Source organism: Schistocerca gregaria, chromosome 3 (genome assembly GCF_023897955.1).
Source record: "Schistocerca gregaria isolate iqSchGreg1 chromosome 3, iqSchGreg1.2, whole genome shotgun sequence".
NCBI classification, from domain to species: Eukaryota; Metazoa; Arthropoda; class Insecta; order Orthoptera; family Acrididae; genus Schistocerca; species Schistocerca gregaria.
In genome coordinates this window covers 391,434,647-391,447,119 of record NC_064922.1, presented here as the reverse complement: position 1 = coordinate 391,447,119, position 12,473 = coordinate 391,434,647, and positions in this window count along the sequence as shown.

Sequence of the window (12,473 nt, the reverse complement as noted above, 5' to 3'; positions counted from 1 at the left end):
GCCTGTCACAAGCACATATTGACACAAACAACTTGCAGTGTCTGAAGGTTTCAGGTCATTTCTTTTAGAAACGTTACAAATGCCTGAACATATACAAATAAATGCCATCTACTGCTCAGTCTGATTCTATCCACAATACTTTTTTTTACTTAAACTTTTGGCTTTATTGTACAGATTTCATTGTAAAATATTAAATATCATACACATATGCATAAAAATCTACTTTATAAATATAGTATATGGTAAGTAATTTAGTATGCTCTTATCATACGATTAAGACTGATGCCTCACAGCTTCCATTAATCTTTCATCATTTATTATAAATTTTAACAAAAGACATAACGAAAAGAAGCAATTTTATAACAAATAAGGAACAAAAAACAACTGATATTAACGACTAAAACCACAACTAAACGAAAAATGACGATCTGTGCATGGACATGTACATTGGTAGGGTCACGGGTGAGTAGTAAATCATGTATCTCTTACAAATCACAGTGATTGAAAACTCAAAGATACCATGATAACAATTTTACATAATCTGGCTGCGGTTTCAGTGCCAACTAGAAGTCGCAAGTAGCATTTGACTTGTAGTAGAAAAAATTTCAAATGTGTGTGAAGTCTTATGAAAATTAACTGTTAAAGTTATCAGTCCCTAAGCTTACACTCTACTTAACCTAAACTATCCTAAGGACAAACACACACACCCATGGCCGAGGAGGACTTGAACCTCTGCCAGGACCAAACGCACAGTCCATGACTGCAGCGCCTCAGACCGCTCAGCTAATCCCGCGCGGCTGACTTGCACCAGCATGTGCTATCTGTTGGCTGAAGTTTGTATTCTTGCTGTGAAGCTCGTGTCATGCTACCGAGTCTAGCTACGATTTCAGTGATAAGTCTCAAGTAGCAAGTAGAAAGTGCAGTTAACATCTAACGATGTGTCCCATCTGAAGGCCAAAGTTCATACTACTGTTTTCTTTGCAAAGCGGCATGCTATCGAGTCCTATAGCGATTTCTGTGACAAGTCGCAACTAGAAGTAAGAACTGGCGACTAAAAGTGATTGGAAGTCTCAAGTAGCAACTAAAAAATGCAGTTAACATTAGATGCTATATGCCATCTGTTGATGTATGTATGTACTGTGTGTCATGATATGGATGTGTTACCTACTTATGGTCGAAGAAATGAACGAAGAAGATAATATGCTCTCAGAAAAATTTTATACTCGAGCTTCCAGCATGCTGGAGTAGCTGCGAGTCAGTCCAAAGTTTCAAATTATACTGTTTTATTTACTCAATGACTAGTTTCAGGCCGAGACCCATTTTCAAATCTTTGTAACAAGTAGAAAATGGCAGACATAAATGTCCTGTAATTATTCATTGCACATTTTTGACATAGGTTTCACATCTTCAGAATCCATTTTTGACTATGTTAAGATGACTTGAAAATGGGGATTGGCTCCAAACTAATCATCCAGTAAATTAAAAAATAAAATTTGCAACTTTTGACTGGTTTCTCGTTCTACTGAATTTCTGGCTCGGTTGAGAATTGGTGCAGGCAACGAATGTGAGTACTGAGTAAAAGTTGTGCTAATAGAGAGACCTTTAGCTTAGCCTGGAAGTATCGTGACATATTTAAACACACTTTTCATCACTGCAGGGTAATTTCAGAAAACATATTAGATAATGGACAAAGCTCCAATGAGCATTTTAATGTGTATTACAAACATATATCATTCATAAACTAAAAATGCAAGCTGGTGTTACTTTTACCAAATGCTAAACAACTGTATTCACAAGACGTATATTTTGTCCAATGGTGAAATAAGCAGCTAAACTTCAGTCTGTATTTTCAAATATTGCATTAATATTATTACTGATGTCAACTTTTAAATGTAAGGTCACTACTTTCCACGGTATTCACTTGCACACCATCAACCTTAAAACTTACAACTTTTCAACCTATTCTCGGCCTTGGGCTATGCTACAGGTCAGCCTGTCAGCATAGCCAACATTTCATGGCGAGATGGGTGGATGGATTCATATCATTCTCTAACAAGTCTTTATAACTAACGTTTGGGTTATGGGACAGCTTAAACAAGGTGAGAATGGGATTTTCATTTTTCAAATAACGTAATGACTTCTATGTTACATTGTACCAGTACTCATATTGCACCCTTATGTTATGAACTATGGCTCTTTTGCGATGCGAGTTCTTCAAGGGTCTTATTGAATATGAACGGTTATCTTATTTAGACGTGGAAAGTACATAGAGCAGCAATTAATCGAAATGACAAAATCATGATGATTATTAAACTTTTATATTGCTACAAATTACCTGCAATATAGATTGCATTATGCAACTGCTAATGTTTCTGGCAACGAAAGCAGTTGAGTGGGGGATGATGTTTCACATTTTGCATAAATGATGTCAATAAGAATATTCACAAACTTATAAACTAACGTTAGTTGTAACAACGATGGCTTAAAGACACTGTGGCCACTTCCCCAATTCTACTGTCAATGATATTTTGAATTATTGCTGTATACAGTGAGCAAAAACTGTTTCAGATACCTGAGAACGTCACTGCTTGGTTAGAATCTGCATTCTAAATATGAACTCGTACACTACTGTGTGGTAATTTGTACTACGATTTTCAACAACATTCTATCAATGTTTTCACACTTGTTTCATTAATATTAAATTAAAGCCAAGGGAAGAAATAAGTAAAATATATTTACTACTGACTATTTCGCTGAGATGAATATCATGTAACTGACTGTTTCGTTGAGATGAATATCATGTAAACACTGAGGAAGAAATATTAATAGCACCAGTTCATGTAACTTTTTGTTAGTTGGGTTACTGAAACTTTAACCTTAGGTCCCAACAGTTAAACGCCTACACAGGCGTGAACATATATATTGATTGTGTTGACACAGTTCATTTCTTACTTGCGACTAATGACAGTGTAACATCCATGGTGATAAATCGCAGAAATCGCTAATGCTCAGAGTTTGTAGAAGTGGCAGAAATCGAATACGTCACAGAAATCGTGTTAATTGCAAAAGTAGCAAAAATAGCACAAGGCTCAGAAAGAGCGAAAATGTGCAAGAGGTAGGAAGAAGTGAAAAAAATGTTTCTTTCTGTGCTGTTATTGGAAATATTCAAAATGAAAAGTAGAGTGGTTTCTACACTTGGGACAACAGAACATTTAGTTAATGTATCTGTTCCTTTGATGCACGAGAAGTAACTGGATAATCCAGTAGAAAATAGATTGCCAAAACAGGTTTTTTGTTTTTAATATGTATATAGTCGTGTTATGTTCTGTATTACTAGTGATGTGCTTTAATCATGAGTACATATGCAGTTCATTAAATGTATGATTTGTAGGTACATATATGTATAGTTACACATAAAATGATGCCACACACACTAAAGTGGCAACACAACTTATCACAAGAAAATTACACAGTCTTTTTTCATGAAAATATTATTTGAAGGTGTAATGTCTGCAGTATGCAATACATACAGAGGGGTGTGAAGTATTATTTGAAGGTTTAATGCCTGCAGTGTGAAACATGTAAGAGCAGTGTGAAGTACCATACTAACTTGTATGCTGACAAAATATCTCAGATACTTTTTGCATTTCAGTTTCATTGAAATTAATACTGCTTCAATGTCATGGGTTCACACAGAGAACTATTATTCTGTGGTTATGTTTATCAATGGTCAATTTGGCGTAAGTTAATTTCTGTGCATTTATGTAGCTGATATAAAAGAGAGCCATAATGTGGCAACCAAAATAATTAAATGAAAACTACTATTAATCTTTGCAAACAAATTAAAATGACGCTGAAGTTAAATAATATAATGAAAATGCAAACTTTGTAAACATAGCCGCAGCTCTATGACGTTTTTACCAGCAATATTCAAATAAGATGTTGCAGCTGTTCAAGTGACCAACAATAACCAATCATAGGCTTGCACCATATTACACATTTTAATATTAAAGCCTTGCATGTCTCTCCTCATCCAACATTAAGGGCAGAATAAGTAATTACATAAAATCACTCGACTGTTTCACAGGTATTAATGTTTTTAACATAGAAGAAGGAGTAATATACCTAATAACCTGATATTGTTTTTAAATATAATTATGTTGAATGATAAATGTTTTTTCAGTACATTTAGTTGTACATCTTTTAAGAATCATAAAAGTCTTAATTTATTGCACTGTTCGTAATTCCTTATGATTAAATATTGTTCTCCACTGGACAAATGGTACTTTGGTAGCGCTTCGAGGAATTCTGTGTAAATTCTAGAACCACTTTGTTCTTATGCAAGATCAAGGCCAGAGTAAGTAATTAAATAAAATCATTCAATTGTTTCAGAGTCATTAATATTTTTAAGGTAAAACAGAGAATACTATAGATAATAAATCGATATTGTTTTCAATACAGTTATGTTGAATGATAAATGTTTTCCTGTGCATTTTTATATGTGTCTTTCAAGAATCATAAGAGTCTTAATGCATTGCACCATTCGTAATTTCATGTGAACAAATTTTGAAATTTTGTTCTCCTCAGGGCAACGAGCATAAGATACTATACATTTTGTTTGCTATAAATAGTGAAGTGGTTGAAGCTGAAACCATTGTTTCCAAGCAGAAATTTCAAATTAAAAGAAAAGATATTCTTTCAGTGTCATGTTCATTAAACAATTTATTTTCAGTGTGTGAACTAAAAATGGCAGGATACTGCACTGTTTTTGAAAATTCAGTAGTTTAAATTAGATAGGATAATAAAGTTAGAGCTGCAGCTCACAGAAAAGATTCACGCATGTTTACCCTTTTGTTCAAATTAACTAAGACTGTGCACAGTGCTTGTATTTCTTACAAGTGGTGTAGAGTTATCGGTAAACTCTTACGATATCTGAACATCGAAAATACAAAAAACTTCATTATCTAGCAGAGGGAATGGACAAAGTACAGTTTTCTAAACCCATAAATAAATGTTTCACCTTCATAGAGGATAAACAAAAGAATTACCACATAACAGTATTATGAAAAGGATAGCTGCTACTCACGATATAACAGCGGTGCTGAGTTGCAAACAGGCACAACAAAAAGACTGTCACAATGTGAGCTTTCAGCCAGCAAGGCACTCTTCAAAATTAGAGAACACATACACACTCACACAAACGCAACTTACACACACATGACAAAAGCGGTAGCACATGATGGAAGATGCTGCTCCTGTTCACAGTCTGGGATCAAATGCCAGAGACTGTGATCATTTGCATATGAGTTGCATTTGCATTGGTGTGTGTTTGTGTGTATGTTGTCTATTTACGAAGGAAGTCTTGTTGGCTGAAGGTTCATTTTCTGACAGTGCTTTTGTTGTGCCTATCTGCGACCCAGCATCTCCGTTTTATGGTGAGTAGCAACTAACTTTTTTCATAATAATGTTACATTCCTTCCTGGAATTTCCGTGGCCAGAACGACCACATATTCAATCCCACTTTTGACCCAAACAACCATTTAAACAGATACCGAGTAATGTGCTTGGTCGTGTAAGCCTGTTTCTTTTTAAGCAAAGACATATACAGGGTGGTCTATTGATAGTGACCAGGCCAAATATTTCACAAAATAAGCATCAAACGAAAAAACTACAAAGAAGAAAACTCGTCTAGCTTGAAGGGGGGAATCAGATGGCGCTTTGGTTGGCCCGTTAGATGGCGCTGCCATAGGTCAAACTGATATCAACTGCGTTTTTTTAAAAATAGGAACCCCGATTTTTTATTACATATTAGTGTAGTAGGTAAAGAAATATGAATGTTTTAGTTGGACCACTTTCTTCGCTTTGTGATATATGGCGCTGTAATAGTCACAAATGCATAAGTACGTGGTATCACGTAACATTCCGCCAGTGCGGACAGTATTTGCTTCGTGATACATTACCCGTGTTAAAATAGACCATTTATCAATTGCGGAAAAGGTCGATATCTTCTTGATGTATGGCTATTGTGATCAAAACGCCCAAAGGGCGTGTGATATGTATGCTGCTCGGTATCCTGGACGACATCATCCAAGTGTGCGGACCGTTCACCGCATAGTGACGTTATTTGAGGAAAAAGGAAGTGTTCAGCTGCGACGGGTCAGGCTCTTTTCGCGCAGTTTCCTTTCCCTGAAAGAAAATCCACCTACCTCGTTTCTTAGGTAGTTGCTGCACTCGCCTCTCCTGATAGCAGCTACTGGAAAAATTGCAGAAAAGCAGTGTTGAAGAAACTGCAATTTAATAGCCGCTCACCGGAGGCCGCGATACATGTTTGCTGAAATACAATCTATGAGCAATCTTCCTAAATAAATTGAGTTATTGGAATGGTAGTAATTGTTTACTCAAACGAGAACGCGAAGTTGGTAATTCTATTTAAGCTCTTTATTGTCTTTAAGCCTGATCATCAGCCCGCTAATCTACGTTTGAAGAAAGTTCAGTTCACAATTCTATCCACACTCAAACCCCGCCAGAATTAGCTTTCAAAGTTACGGAATTTACTTAACTGCAACACAGACGATTTTCTAACATACACGTTTGCAGTCGATGTTCAATAATAGTTCGTTTTTTAACGTTAATGCTCGCCATAAGCACTTAGTAAAAGTTTACGAAGTACCGCCACGCTTTTAATTATTAAAGTTACTCGCGTCTTTCGCGGAACGAAAAGTCACAACTCGCTCAAACTCACACTACGCGTTACTGGACTCTTCCAGTCTCAAATCGCACAGTACCGAACCGATGAAGCCGTTTTATGACTTCATTTTACACATTATTCGCGAGGACACATCAAGCATGTCTCTTCTCGATCACAGTTCCTTCGCGACCCCCATCCACTCGCGACTCCCTCTCCTAGTCTGCTAACCGTCCTCGCATCTCATTGGCTCACACATCACACAGCCAATCAGAATTAACTCTTTGGGTGCGCCTCGCGCCAAAATCTAGCACGCACCAGTCATGACTTCTGAATCATTTACGTCATGATTTCTTGTTACACAAAATTTACTGTATAATTTAACAAACCGAAAGGAAAACTAGACTTTACTTTATTTCCAGAAATTATTTAAATACTCGCGAACGTTCTGGCTGCTTGTACAATACCATACACTCTTGGACATCCGACATTCACTAAGATGGGGAACCACTGGCGACTCTGTTCCCACGGTTACATCGTCTGAACACTTGCGAGTTCCAACCTAGATTTTATACACTTGCAAAGAATGGCGAATGTCCCTCTTTCATTCACTCAGGCACACTCATTCACTCTCACCTACTCATATAAAATAACTGTTCACAAAAATTCAAAACATTTATGGTTTTAACAAAGTTATAGGTGAATTTCTAAAAGTAAAATTCTCAAAATAAATAAAAAAGCACGGAAGGTGATTTTGTTTCATAGTTGGATGGTCACTGAAGGTGATCTATACATAATGGTATTTATTTAGACTCGAAAATTGTAGAAATTTGCGTTTTCTGTAAGATTTTTCTAATTTCCAAAATATGCAGGTTTCAAAGCTCAAATTTGGATGACTTATTTTTATTCATAACAGAAACTAGTATATTAACTTTTAATTTCCTCAGGTTCCTCAGTTAGAAGTTATTAAAGATGAAAGTTCCACGTTATACACGCGGCTAGTTAGCGCACAGGTCTTACATTCTCACGGTACAGACATGCCATATGGTCGTGACGTCAGACGAACGGACACCGGTAATCTGCCCGCTACAGCACATATGCTAATCTGATGGCTACTTTACAGTCTGTCTACATTTCACAGTAAATATTTGATAGAAAACTGTGCGCTCGCACTAGTTGCGACGCCACACACCTCCTGAGGAAACTAAATTTTTTCATTCATGACAAACTTTTAGTTTTCTAAAAAAATTTCTATTAAAGATTTACTCAAACAGCTATTTAACATTTATAGTTCCTGTACATCAATCATCCACTTATACCTAGGGCTGACGACCTACAAAACATCTTATATCTAAACATGCACTTTTATCATCATTCAAAAAAAAATTTTTCAGATTACAAAATTCTATTTACAAATTCCTGAAAGAGAAAACAAACCTAAATACTATCTTGATGTACGTCACACGCACACTAACACTACTATCGCTATGGTGAGCGTCACTTTTTTTTTTTACCACTTACACTTAAGATTTTGATAGCACTCGTAGTTCGACCGGGTCCTGCTTGGGAGGTCCATTTCAAGTCTCGTGCTACCACCTCTGTTTACTTCGGCGCACCTGAAACATCAGCTGGCCTCAGTTCCCTTTCTAACTGCTACGTCTTAACCTACAGCAGCGATAAATGGCGCTATCTGCTTGACTCTAAAGTCTCATATTTTTGATAAAATTTACTTTACAGTATGTACAATTTTCAAAATTTTTTTTTTTTTAAGTGAAAAGTGAATTGACTTTCCTAATGCAGTACCGAAGTGGCACATTTACTCTTTAATTACTTCTTCATCTCATAATCAAACAAGTTATGGTTACATAAGAAATACTAAGAAAAACAATTCCTACAAATAGTTCACAAATACATAATAAATCTTCGCCAGCACTGGTGACTCTCCAGTTCCTGTACAATACACAACAATATAAAATATACACAAAATTATCAATATTACAATTCTGTCTCCAGGCAATCTCCTGTAGTCCTGTATCATAAATTAAACACTGAAAAATACATATTTACTTATTCATTTATCAACACTACAATCCTTATACTAATCTCTACGACAAACTTGGGGAGCTTTGTGTGTCTCTGGTCAAAAATGGAATCGATGTCATGGGTACTTTCCTCATCTCACATATCTGGAGTTACTTCAATTTCTTGTCAACATCAGGTTTTCTCTAGTCACATTCGGGTTTAATTTACAACTCTCATACTCATACTTCACACACTCAGGTTAGTATTTGTTAAAGCGTTTCCTACTAATCTGCGAAACCTCGTTACCCATACTTTCTAACATACATCCACCTCCTGAGTTACCAACGTCGCCTCAGCTCTGTTTACATTCGTAGCCTCACTTCCTTTTGTTTACAAACATCTCCTCTGTTTACCAACAAACGCCACCTCTGGTTACCAACATTAAGCTTTTTATTTACTCACCTTCGTAGCCTCACTTTTTCCTAATATCGAGCTAGCCAAACACTATGCTCATTCTTTCTCCTTTTCTCACATATTTCTCTTCATTTGACAGTCAGTCCTGCTGCACTGTCCCTTTAACTTAACTTCCTTTACCCCTTTGACAGTCAACCTTGTTGCACTGTACCTTTACTCATTTTACCACTAAATCACCTCCTGAGGCTCTGACTTCATTGAACAGACAGTTTTGCTGTACTGCTCCATTTCCTTTCCTAAACATTAGCTTAATGCTACGTCTTAACATATCGTTCTGTTACTTAACAAACAGCTTCAATGTTCGTCACCATATTTTCTGAGGCTCTTACATTTCTTAGTTATTTTACCTTTCTAAGGGCATTACTCACACCTTAGGCCCAAACATTTACTTTACTGAGACTTATTACTTATCTGAGGTATCTTAATCCTTTTTGATTTTCTCTTACACTCATTCCTTACGCTTAACCTATACTGCACTGAGGTTCTTTCCTACTCATTACTTAAACACTTTATCACTTAAAAACTACGATAGAGAAGAAGGAAAGACGATAGAATTTTAGTTCTGAATGAAAGAAGAGGTAGGTTGACAATACGGAAAAGAAAGTGGAAGAAATATTGTCAAACGACTCGAGACCTAGTGCTCGTCACGCACTTAGCTCTGCAAAGAGTGCAAAGCTCTCTGAGGTATTTTCTCCTCGATCCTATTTCTGACACTCACAAGCTCAGACGGATCCTCTACTTTTTTGCCACCGTACTCATTATAGCCCTCCAAGAATTTCTCTGTTTTACAAATACATATAGGAAAATCATTCTGCTCAGGATCCTCACATAGCTGCTTACCGATGAAAGGTATAGTAATTAGTTTACCCTTAATTTTTACCATAACATCATTGGTAGAAAAATTCACCCATCCTTCATATTTATTCAAAAAGTCAGCCCCCACCAATATGTCTACACTCAGTCCATTTATAACTAAGAAGTTCTGTCTTATTTCTACTTCCTTAAATGCTATGGGTAGAAACACTTCCTGTTTTACTGTCTTCTTAGTCTTACCGGTTGCTACTACAATGTTCAAGCCACTTACTGGCATCTTAACAATCTGTTTACTGTTAGGGAGTTCATTTACCAAGTTCTGGGATACTGCACAGACTTCCGATCCAGTATCTATCAAACATTTAACTGGTTCATTTAATACTCTTAGCTCTACTATCGGTTGCCCTAAGTACTCTTTATTTATTTTGGGTTCTGCTTCCTCCAATAAATCTTGCACAATTTCTCTCCTTTCGAAGCCTGTCTTTTGGGTGGCAATCACATTCACACTTACAGGGTTTATTTCATGCTTATTATCACCCTCAATTCTAGTGGCAGCTCCTATTAGCCTATCCACTATTGCTAAGTCAAAACATTTTTCCAATGTTTCCCCCTCTTTCTCATTAACCTCCTTTTCTACGACCCTATCCAAGGCGTCGTCATTAACCTCTACCTCCTCCTCTAATCTATCCTCTTCTTCGTAACTATCTACAACATCAATTATCTTATCAAGCACAGTCACAACCCTGCCATTATTACTGTTCTCACCCCTATCCGACAGCTCTTCATTAGTTTTACTGTGCATAATGTCTTTCTGATTATTACCCTTATAACTAGTACTTAGTTCTTCAATAAGTGGCTTCTTATGATTATTCTTACAGTTAATTGGTTCATTAACCTCCACTTGACTTAAAGCTACTATCTCTGTCTGTTTTACGTTATCCTCCCTAAATCTTGTAGCAACAACATTTATGTTAGGTGGTCGTTCAGGCTGCTTTCTTACGAATGGTTTTGCCAGCGGATTTAACTTTAAACGCTGTTGCCTACGATCGCCAGCACACTCGTAGACAATTAATGGTTTTCCGAGCGCGGTGCGTCATCACTATGCCTCCAGCTGACCGCCTCACCTCCTGACATCTGTCGGCCGCTGTCATACTGCTCGCGTTCATTGAACCTGTTAACATATGTTCTTCCTCTACCACGTGAACTGCCACGGTATCCGCCGCCTCTCTGAACACCCATCCTATTAATGTTTACATCCGCGCGATTGTCATTCTGCCTAGCAGGCGGGCGATGCTCCCTCCTCATGTTTTCTTCTTCTTTTTGGACGGATTCAACCCTTTCTAAATACTGTACGAACTTGTCAATGTTATCTCGGGGCGCAGATATGATCTTAGTTTTCCAGTTCCACGGTAGCTTATTTTCTACCCCTAATATGATCTGTTCTGTTTCTAACTTATTACTAAGGTAGGACAGAGTTGTTACCCACCTTTGAACAAATCGTTTGATGCCCTCTCTCTTGGGGTCATACTTCTCTCCCGACCAGAACCGATTAAGAACATCCATCTGCTTTCTCTTTCCCCAGTATTCCTCAAAGAACGCTAATTTAAATTCTGAAAATTTCGCGTATTTTTCAGAGGCTAAATTCCCCCATACTCTGGCCTCTCCCATCAAATTTGAAGTGATAAAGCCTATCTTTTGTTTATCGCTCCATACTTTCGGCAAAACGTCTTCAAAATCGTTCCAAAATTCTCTGGGGTGCATGTTCTTACTTGGGTCAAATTTTAAAAACTGTCTGTGGGTAACATACGCAACCTCGGTAGATTCAATTATTCCACTGGAAATTATACTATCACTATGGTTAGAAACACACTGTTCTACTTTGGTTAGTCTGCATTCATGCCCACAAAGTTGCTCATTCACACTTTCACTGAAATGGCTTATGTGAGTCTCTAAATTATTGACCTTATTTACAACTTGCTCTCCAAGTTTCTCACACCGAATTTTGGTATCATTTACTTTACATTCTAAGGCGGCATGATTAATTTCATTGGAATTCTCTACCACTTTTATGTGCTCACATACTTTATCTAATTCTGCATCAACATGGGATTTAAATTGCTGTTGATCCTCAGTAACCTGTTCGATTCGTGTCGTCAATTCACTTTGCACTTGAACAATATTTTCTGTACATTCTAGTTTAACCTGCTGTATTTCAACATTTACTTTACTACTGAGCACTGCTAAATCTTGCTTCCAACAGTCTCTGAGATCGGATATTTTGGAATCTAAATCAGCGCCCATTTTAGTCATCTCATTACTTAAATCAGATCCTAATTTAGACATTTTTGAATCCATTTGTGACATATTAGTTTCCAATTTTGATATACTGGAATCCATTTTTGACATACTGGAATCCATCTTACTTGACATATTGGAATCCAACACGTTCATCTTAGTTAATAGATTCATCAGCATACTG